Source organism: Notothenia rossii, assembly GCF_949606895.1.
Source record: "Notothenia rossii genome assembly, chromosome: 6".
NCBI classification, from domain to species: domain Eukaryota; kingdom Metazoa; phylum Chordata; class Actinopteri; order Perciformes; family Nototheniidae; genus Notothenia; species Notothenia rossii.
In genome coordinates, this window is record NC_136909.1 from 67,436,742 (window position 1) to 67,446,060 (window position 9,319).

Here is a 9,319-nt window from a genome sequence, read left to right on the forward strand (position 1 = left end):
ATTTAATCACGAGAGCATTAAGCTGAATCTGCTGGGTAATTCTGAGCAGGCATTAGCTTTTTCAAGCTAAGGACCCCGAACCTGCAGTACTCTAACAGGACTGAAACATGAGGGATATGAGGGATGTCTAAAATGCATGGTCTGTTTGGTATTTTGAGCAAAAACACATCATAGACAAGTTTTTATATATTTGTATATATCTGAGACCCATAATATATGCCTACAAATAGCATAACAGGACACCTTTGATATTAAATTATATTATTTTCTATTATATTGGTTGTAACACCCGCAATGAAATGATGGCTGTGCCTCAATAGAATCAACAGGTTGTTGGCTTGTTGCTTAGTGCCATTTTATATTGAAATTGAAGGAAATATGAATATGTGCTAAAGATGATTATTTTATAACACACAGTACATACTTAATTTAAGCCAAACAATGATCTATCAAAAAGCCTTACCAAGTAATTGAGTTGTTTAAACATAACCCTAACCAATTAATTATGTTGCATTTAAATTTATTTGAATTATATACTAACTACGTGTTTGAAAAAGCAACTGTAATACTAGAGAAAATACATTTCCCTGGACATGTTATCGAGAATGCAGTTTAGTTGTGTGGGAACATCATTTTGTAAGAGAAAGACTTGAAACGATAAAGCAATAAGGCATGGAGTACAAATAATGTTAAAATAGGTATGAGGCATGAATCAGGGAGGTATATTTATGTCATTTTCCCACAGAGCAAATGTAGCTCTCTGTGATACTCACTGGGGCTTCACTGTTGGCTGGCAATGAAAAGGTGTGTTTAAATGAGATAGTAATCTTGAAAGGGATTTCCTTGGACAAATAGAAAAGAGTGGCAAAGAGGACATGTATTGCATGCAGACATATGCTGGAATTATCAGAAGTGAAAAGTTGATTGATTTGACTTATTATACACCAAATAAAAACCTCTTAATTTATGCTCGTATGGGAGCCAGGAAATCAATCTAAATGCACGGGAAGTTGTGATATCTTATCGCTTACACGCAAACAGATTGGAGAGGCACCTGTGCAACAACACTGCTGCAAATACCATTCAGATACGGGACTGAAGGAGCTTTTTGGCTAAAGTACTGGTGTTGGCTCACAATCAAGTGAGAGCTAGGCAGAGAAGAACACCCCACAGGCCCCTCTCACAGAAAACATGCTGTTCCTCACACGTTGGTCTCTACTCTCTTCGATCTACTATCCACAAGCTTCTCTGAGGCTTTCAGCAGGACAGCATCACAACATTTATGATTGGCAGCGTAGTTCGTTAAGGGTGTATTTCACCTGGAAATAAAACCAGCAGAAGTGTTGTGTCTGAAGCTCAGAAATATCTACCTCTATAACTTTTTTGTAAAGAAAGAACAAAGAAAAACCAGGCCTTTTAAGACACATTTCAGACATATTTTACTCCTCAAGTTTTAGGGTACAATTGATGATACAGACAAAGTTTTAAAGGACTTAAATTCCCAAGGATGTCGTGTAAAGCTGAGGAGATTCAACAAAGGCTTTTCAGATGCTGTGAATTGCATCCCAGAGTGGTTTTGTGGAGACCTGTGCCTCGCACACACCAAATCAAATCAGGCCTGTCAAATTGAAGCTGCTGGATTCCCGGCCTGTGCCGAATGTCAGTGTGTCCGACCTCTCCTCCCTCCATTCACAGCACAGCCGGCCCCTCATCTGCTCTAAGCACTGTCATTACACCACAGTCAATACACTGAAAATCCTGTAGTCATTTACGTGGATCATCCTGGGGCCAGCCGATCAGCACATGCAGTGAAAAGCAGGGCTATAAATTAATTACGGCTTTTTTGTGTCATACTGTAGATCCAGGGGTATTGGGTGTTTAATGGTTAGGAGTATGATGAGTTTGAGTCTCAAACATATTGAGCTGCTGTTAGGAAAGGCAAGCCCTCATGAAAGTTTATTTCCAGATTTACACGTTGGTGTAGCCGGTCAATAATAATTACTGTTCCTCCATGGACAGTGTCAATGTGAATCTGTGGCCATCTGTCAAACTTATTTCAAGGTCAGATGCTAGATAATAGTTAACGAGTCCCAAGATTCATCCTGTCAGGAGAAAAAAAAGCAAGAACACTTTAAAATCATTGATTCAAGATGGATTTAAAGCAGAACAAACGAGCGCAGCACAAAGGCACGCTGCCACAAATCAGCATTCAAAGCATTGCAAATGCAGCACTGACAAAACAATTAAGCTATAAAAAAATGTGTTCATTATTTGTTTGCCCTGCCGATTTTTTCTAAATGAAACAAATGGAGTACTAGATGCAGCTTCATGCAATATTCAAACCCTAAATTTCCCTTTTTTATGCTCATTTTCATGTTCATATTTGGATGTTGTGCCTCCACTGAGACACGTTTCCATACTTTAATGTTCAAAAAGGTCTTTATTTTCCTAAAACTGCCTGCCTCTTTTAACCCTTTAACTTTGGGTTCTTAGCCTTTGCACACCATTTACATGCAGAAAAACCTATATTACTTTTTAAATAGTGTACAAATAATAGATGAATAATATAATAGTTAAAAAAAACAAGGTCAATCTATTCAGCAGCCAGCAGCAAAATAAAGTTTCTAATCAGTGCAGAGAATCTTTTTTTTACGTGTTTTTTTAAATATAGATTCATATTTATTCCAGCACTGTTTGTAGCTACAGTAGTATCTAGTAGTTTCCAAACAGCGCTTAGCATAATTTTAGAAATACCCTTCAGATCATGGCGTGAGCAATGGTCCATCCAAACTGAAGGATGCCTTTTAATTTAAAGGGAAATCACGTCTACATGTATGTTGTGATAATGAAGACACTGACCATGCGGTAATGAACCAGATCACTGACACATCAGTGGATAAAGCAGAAGGGCTCATCATTTACATGCTAATGTATGCACTTATATTCAAGAATAAGCACATATTGCTCAACGCTTAAAACTACTCAATATTCATTATACATCCTTTGCTTATTTCCATTTTTGCCTGCATTAATAAGCAAACAAAAACAAGCTTAGTGAAGTTTGAGGTTTGCTGGCTGTTTTAAGAGGGAATCTTGTGAGAGCAGCAGCACAGAGACACAGTTTGGGTGAGGGGGGGAAGAGACAGTCAGAGAGAAACAGGGGATAGTCTTTCATCCAGACCTATTTTATTAGTGGTCTTAAAACTTTTTCATTTTTGGATCACACTGTCAGCTCTGCTCCAGTTTTCTGTTGGAGAGGTTTCTATCCATGTTGACTGCAGTTAAGATGTCACTTTGATAAGAACAACATCCACATTTAGACTGATTCAAGTTGATGTGTAAATCTGTAAATCATTTAAAGCAAAATAGTGTAACGTAGGGAACAAACCTCAGCCCCCTTTTTGCAAAATGCCTTTCTTTGATTAGATCTTCCTGAATCACTGTATCATGTGTTATGTAAACTGGTATACTTTATTTTCTTTGGTTTAACTTTAATTTTCTTCTTTACAGACAGTTAGATAAAGATAAATACCATGTTGTGTTTGTCTATTATAATATATAAGCTGGTTGGCTTAGTTTAGAGACTGCAAACAGTGTAAACAGAAAGCCTGGCTCTTTTCCAAAGGTTCTGTATTATGTTTATGTAGTTTCATAATGCCTCTGGCAGCAGCTGTTACTGGCGCAGAGGCATTTTATTGTCTGGTTGTCCGTATCTTATCCCATATTCCCTCTCGTGATGTTGATATAATCTCAGGACACCTAATGGGAATTTCTTCAAATTTGGCACAAGCGTCCACTTGGACTCAAGGATGAGCTGATTAGATTTGGAATCAAAGGTCAAGATCACCGTGACCTCACATCCATCCCTTACCTATGACGGCAATATTTCAGGGAATTCTTCGGATTTGACACCTCAAAGTTTTACTGATTATATTCTGATGTTCAGAAGCCAAGATTACCGTGACCTCGTATACATTTTTGGCCATAAGTCATTTACTAATTATGACAAGTTCAGTGTTCAAGTGCATTACAGTTCAAACTTCTTACAGTACAAGAGGATCTTTTGAACCGACATGCTCAAAATGTCCTCTTCGCCTGGAGCAGTGACTCTGCCTTGGCATTGGCATGAACACTCTTTGGAGGGGAGCATTGAGGAGACTGTACTATAGGTATACCATGTTTTGTTTGGTACACTATTTACAACATGTAAGTTATTGAGCGTACTAGGTGCTAGTTCAAGATATCAATACATGGGGAAGTCTCCAATTACAATTTAAGGAAAAGTTTAATGCTTTGCAAAAGAGAAGAATGGTATATCATGAACTGTGCAGAATAAGGGGAGATTTGAGGTTTAAGAATGGGAGTGATAAGAGCTTTAGAGCGCATAGCACAGCTTAATGTACAAAGAAAGCTTAAGATTGGATGATACCTCCATTGATGTTTCCAATGATAATGATAATGTTAGACATCCACAGGAGTGATCAGCTTCTGATTGTAAGTGTCGGAGTTGCTCGCAGTCTTTGCGCTGTGCAGCTCAGCACAGACAGTCAAACACTCTGAACTAAGACAAGAGACGATGTTTGCTGAATCCCAAAAAAAATACAAGAGTAGGAGATCTACTCCCGAGGTGAATGGAGCTTTTAATGTGTAGCAAGCACCACCAATAATAGACAGTGAGATGTTGTAGGTCGAGAACAACAGGGTCACGCAGACCTTGAGAGGCAACCCTCAAAGGAACAAAATAACAGCCCCAGAAAGTGGAAATTGATTGTAGAGGGGGAAGAAAAAATCCATCACGACGAGAGAGTGGCAAAGTTCAAATTGTTCCAAAGCAGACTAGAGGCAATGAATGCAGAGAGTGTAGAAAAACTACAGGCTTAGTTGGAATAAAAAAGTTTGGAGTGTGTCAGCGTCTATGATTATTTGAGCAGAATGTGATGTGCTAGTATCACTAGAAATCCCAGCCACCGGCTATGTTGTCGTCCGTGTTAAGATGCAGGGACACAGAGACACATCCTGTCAGGAAGAAAAGTTATTCTTTCTCGACATGTTGTCACGCTCGGCTGTGCGCCCCCATCGTTTAAATCCTTGGCTGTGGTAGATGACAGTAAACAAACATACATTAATTATTAACCTGCAACAAATTATCTCTGTATGTGAGGGGTGGATATGGCGGCAAATAACTATTATTAAATATAAAAATGCTATGGGAGATGGGAATAAGGGTTGAGATTAACTAACAAGGTCAGAAAATTACAGGGCTGTTAGCTATGCAGTAAACACATCACTGCCCCAAGGTGTGTTGGTAGCAGTACCCAGAATAATTAATAAAATATAATATATATTACATATACCTTTTTCTCTTTTATCTATTCATCTACTGTATCCATTTTTTGATCTGCTATACCAGGTCAGGCTGCAGGCTAAACAAGGTTTTCCAGACATTTCTCCCCCCCATTGTTTTCTAGCTCTTGCCAAGAGAACCCCAAGGCGTTCAAATGCGATATATAATCTCTCCAGCATATTCTGGGTCCACCCCTGGGCCTCTTACCAGTGGGATGTACCAAAACGTACTATGGGAGGAGCAGGGGACTAATCCTGATCTGAATCCCAAACTACTTGCTCTTCACCATTCGATGAGCTATACTCGGACGTGCTCCCAACCTTTTCTATAATGAAATTTGCCCAACATTGGAGAACAAGTTACCCTCCCACACAAAAATAAAGAGCTTTTTGAACATTAAAGCGTGCAAACATATCATAGTAGAGGCACAAAGTACTAATATGAATCTTAAAAGGAGCAGAATATGTTCCCTTACATTGACAATGCACGTCAAGTATGGCAATAAAATATTGCTTAGACACATAACAAAAGGCTGAACCCAGTCACGAAGGAAACTCATTCGGCCTGCATTTATAGAGATTTCATTTTTTTGTTGCTACCTAAAGTTCATGACCAATGCTGTACATACTGTAACATTTGTCCTTTTATGACACATGAGTGAAGTTTAATGTTTATGTCTGTTGAGATGGGCTGTGCCTGGGTTTCTGTGCTAAAAGTGTTTAATGTTATATATTTATCCATTGTTTTATTTATTTTCAAGGACAATGCTTGACATTACTGTTATTGTGCCAGTGAGCCAAATGTTAATTATCAACGGTTCGTCTGCCTTATGTTAAATTGGCGGTTATGGTTTATTCCTAAGAGGAGACCAACGCAGGACTCACACCAGGAGGCAGATGAAGGTTAAGAGGTTTATTACTGTGATTACGGTTGATGTACAAGGAATGAAAAAAGGGTACGGCTGGCTGGCTGGCTGGCACGCGCGCACGCACACACACACACACACACACACACACACACACACACACACACACACACACACACACACACACACACAGGTTTTTATGTAATAGCCAGACTTTTCCCCTAAACCGGCCCGGTGGTGGTGGTTTAGATGGGCTACCCTTTCCTGAGGTCCTACAGCTAGAGTTGGGTCAAAGTACTCTAAAAAATCAGCTCACTTTAGATAGCTGATACACCCTTTAGAACGGTTACAGCTACACAGACAGAGACATACAGATTGACAGACAGAGACAGAGCCTACAGACAGCTACACAGACAGAGAGACATACAGATTGACAGACAGAGAGACAGCTTACAGACAGACAAACAGCTACACAGACAGAGAGACATACAGATCGACAGACAGAGACAGAGCTTACAGACAGCTACACAGACAGAGAGACATACAGATCGACAGACAGAGAGACAGCTTACAGACAGACAAACAGCTACACAGACAAAGAGACATACAGATCGACAGACAGAGAGACAGCTTACAGACAGACAAACAGCTACACATACAGATCGACAGACAGAAAGACAGCTTACAGACAGACAAACAGCTACACAGACAGAGAGACATACAGATCGACAGACAGAGCTTACAGACAGCTACACAGACAGAGAGACATACAGATTGACAGACAGAGAGACAGCTTACAGACAGACAAACAGCTACACAGACAAACAGCTACACAGACAGAGAGACATACAGATCGACAGACAGAGACAGAGCTTACAGACAGACAAACAGCTACACAGACAGAGAGACATACAGATCGACAGACAGAGAGACAGCTTACAGACAGACAAACAGCTACACAGACACAGAGACATACAGATCGACAGACAAAATATATGTATTGTCAGACAGCAACGGGATCGCCTACAACTTCCAAGTGCACACAAGCCTAATCTTTTCAATGGATGGCATGCCAGATATTGGGGCTCGTGGAAACATTGTTCTGCGACTTGCGAGCATCATCCCAGGCAACCAATCCCACAAGCTGTTCTTTGATAACTGGTTTACCAGTGTGGATCTCCAGACCATTCTCCAAAAGAGAAAAATCCACTGTGTTGGAACAGTAAGGCACAATCGTCTGGCAGGGTGCAGCTTCTCCGATGATAAAGTAATGAAGAAGAAAGGCAGGGGAACCTTTGAAGAGAAAGCCACAAGCTATGACGGAGTCCAACTCAGGGCAGTGAAATGGCATGACAATCGTGCTGTCCATCTCCTCTCAACCTTTGCCTCAGCCAACCCAACGATCTCTGTGCAAAGATAGGATAAGAAAAAGAAAGAAACAGTGCAGGTTACCTGCCCGAGTGTCGTGCATGCATACAATAAGAGTATGGGAGGAGTGGATCTTCTGGACTCGCTGATTGCTCTCTACAGAACAAAGATCAGGTCAAGGAAGTGGCATCACAAGATCGTGTTCCACATGATGGATTTCACTCCAGTGAATGCGTGGCTCTTGTACCCCAGGGACTGCAAGGAGTGCGGCATCCCCAAGAAAGAAGTGTACAGCCTGCTTAAATTCAAAGCTGAAGTTGCAAGTTGCCTTTGCAACGAGAGGAAAGTTTTGAAGAAGAGGGGGAGACCATCTCATAATGTTGACAGAGACCTGGCTGAGAAGAAGCGCAGAGGTTCTGCCTCATCAGTGCCATCAAGACCACACTAACCATTGGCCTGTGTGGGTGGAGAAAAAGGGCCGGTGCAAATACCCTGGCTGTAAGGGTATAGTGAAAGTGCAGTGTCCAAAGTGTGTCACGTACCTGTGCTTCACTGCAGACAAGAACTGCTTCATGAACTTCCACAAGCAGTGAGCTTATTGTGTTAAATGGCAAAATAAAGTTTGATGAAAGATGCCCAGACTCTTCGCGTATTTATTCCTAAAGGTTGTTTCACAATGGTACAATGTTGCCTGCAGGCAACATTCAGACATGTAATCTTGTTGAATTATTAAAAATAACAATTTTCATATTTTAATTGGCATGCAATTTCACCTGTTGAGGTTATTTAGTATTTCCCATGTGTTTTTAAATAAATGTTGTTCAAATTTGAAACTATAACTCTCTTTTACCATTACTTACCATTACGGTACAGTGTTGCCTCAAGGCAACGCACCCCAAAAAGTACCCCCAAATAATTATTTCTTGAAAAATTCTTTAGATTATGTTTATTTGGTCTATTCTATGACAAAAAAACACTCCAAACATTTTTTTCCCAAATGGCATCATGGTGAATACCATAGAGGGTTAACAGCATAATCTCAACCCGTCTGTTGAACATAGGTGCAGTATAAAACGTTAAGTCATCAGGATAACCACAACATAATACAAAACAAAACAAAACTGACTGTCTCTTTCGAGCAATTCCGCGATTGCGAACAAAGTCTCTAACATTTTGTACTGTTCGTCCATCAAGCACTTTGCCTTCAACCAGCTTGCATTGCTGGCACTCGGATTTGGTTGCCAGATTTCCTTTGGCAATATGACACTTGAAATGCCGCATTACTGCGGCAACCTCATCCTTGGCCCACAGTTTTTTTTATTGTTCTTCTGGCATTTTCATGATCCTTTTCTGAAAGATATACAAGTTAAAAAAAAATCACTAGAATCAAAATGTGAAATGTACTAGGCAGTCATATTTTAGTTGGAAATAACTGTAATCTGCTTTTTATCTGAAAATTGGATACGATTAGCACATACATGCCATCCTCTTCCTGCCTGCCTCCTAGCCTTAACTTTAGGACAGCAATCCAATAAGTAAAGTGACTATTGAGAAATGAAAGCATGTATGGTTGTGTTTCTGAAATCCAATGCAGTTCTGCTTTCACTCGACAGCCCAAATGATTACAGGTCTTAGGTTATGAAAAGTATAATCCTTAAACCTACTTTTTACTAAGGAATTCAGGATATACTACATTTAGTTTAGATTATATCTTGTCATAGATGACATTTATCATTACTTAG